This window comes from Kogia breviceps, chromosome 4 (genome assembly GCF_026419965.1).
Source record: "Kogia breviceps isolate mKogBre1 chromosome 4, mKogBre1 haplotype 1, whole genome shotgun sequence".
Lineage (NCBI taxonomy): Eukaryota > Metazoa > Chordata > Mammalia > Artiodactyla > Physeteridae > Kogia > Kogia breviceps.
This window is the reverse complement of record NC_081313.1, coordinates 173,684,703-173,686,275: the sequence shown is the minus strand read 5'-3', so window position 1 is coordinate 173,686,275 and position 1,573 is coordinate 173,684,703.

The following is a 1,573-nucleotide window of genomic DNA, read 5'->3' as shown; positions in this document are numbered from 1 at the left end:
AATACTTTGTTTCTCTACCTGTGGCTCCTGCACCCTAACTCCTACAGCCAAGGCAGGGCCCCCTCCCACCGCCTTTTTATACCCTGGGATACCCCATTTGTGAGGGAGCAAGGTGGGTCAGGGTCCCCCAACCCTTCTGCCTGCTGGATGTGCAGCTACTTCCTTGAACCCTCCAGGACATGCCCAATCGCCCAGTACCCTGTGTCCCAAGCCCCAGTGGCTCTGGCTTATACAATTAGCATTTGCAGGCACCTGGGGGTGGCTGGGGGATCGTGTCCTCTGACTCACTCTGAAACTCTCGGGGCTGCTAAAGAGGCCTCCTCTGTGTCTTCTTTCTCCGCCTTCCCTCTCCTCTTCAAGCCTGGGCAGCAGGCTGTCTTCAAGGGCCGTCTCCCATCCCCGGCTCACCCCAGCCCTCCTCCTGGGTGGCCTCAGGTCCCAGTTCAAGTGGAAAAGCCAAGGGCAAATCTTGGAAGTCCAAATCCTGTCCCCACTCAACCCTGGGAGACCTTGTCGGCTGGGGATGGAGACCGGACCCTCAGGCCAGCCCTCAGATTGGGGGAGGGATGTGGATAGGCACTTGTCACCTGCTGCCCCCGGGAGGCTGGGGGAACAAGATGTGGGGGTGCAGGAGGCAGACAGGGGATGGGGATCCCCCCAAGCACAGCTCCCCAGAAGGACCAGATCATACTCCCTCGGTGGGGATGGATGTCCATCCCCCACCCACTCCTGCCTAAGCACAGCCAAATCACCTCCGTGGTGCCCCCTACCCATAGCCTAGCCTGGCCCAGCCCCCTCCAGACATACTCCCATTCCTTGCAGCTCCCCACCCCACCCCTGCCCCAGCCCAGAAGTCCTTCCCTTGCTCTGAAGGGCCTGCATGTGACTCCATGGCCCCCAGTTGCTGGGGCATTGATGGTGACCTAAACGTTCACTAAGAGCCTCCTAGGTGAGGATAGTGATGGGGGGGAACCTCTAACTGTCTCTCCATTGCCCCCTCAAGTCAGGCCCCCACCTCCAGGGTAGGGGATTCCATCTGACATGTCAATATGCAAGGGGTGGCTGGAAGAGTCTGCAAACACGAAGCATCACAGAAACGGCCTCATGGCACCAACCTAGCAGCAAGTGCCCTGCTCAGAAGTGCCAGGCTGGGGTGACCCCTAAGAACCCCATAGCCGCCCTGTGGTGCCCACTCCCATTTCTCAGCACAAAGCAGCTCACCCCAGGGCCCCAGGGTAAACGGCCATCCAAACAGCAGTTGGGGCATGTGGAAGTCAGAGTAACGTAGGGGTAAGGGATGAGCCAGGAGAGGAGGGTCCCCAGCCCCATCGGCACAGTTCACGCTACCTTGTCCCAAGATGGGGCCTGCTATGACGCTGATCCATTCATAAACATTTATTGAGAGCTGACTGGGTGCCCAGCGCTGAGGAAGGAGGGCTGGGGTGCCTGAGAACCACCTCCTTCCGTGAGGGGGTCGGGGCACCCTTTGGGCTGTGCGCCCAGACGGGGCTCCTTTGCCAGGCCCTCAGGCTGGGGGAAGGGTCTAGGGGCGGATCATCGGAGGGTGAGTCTT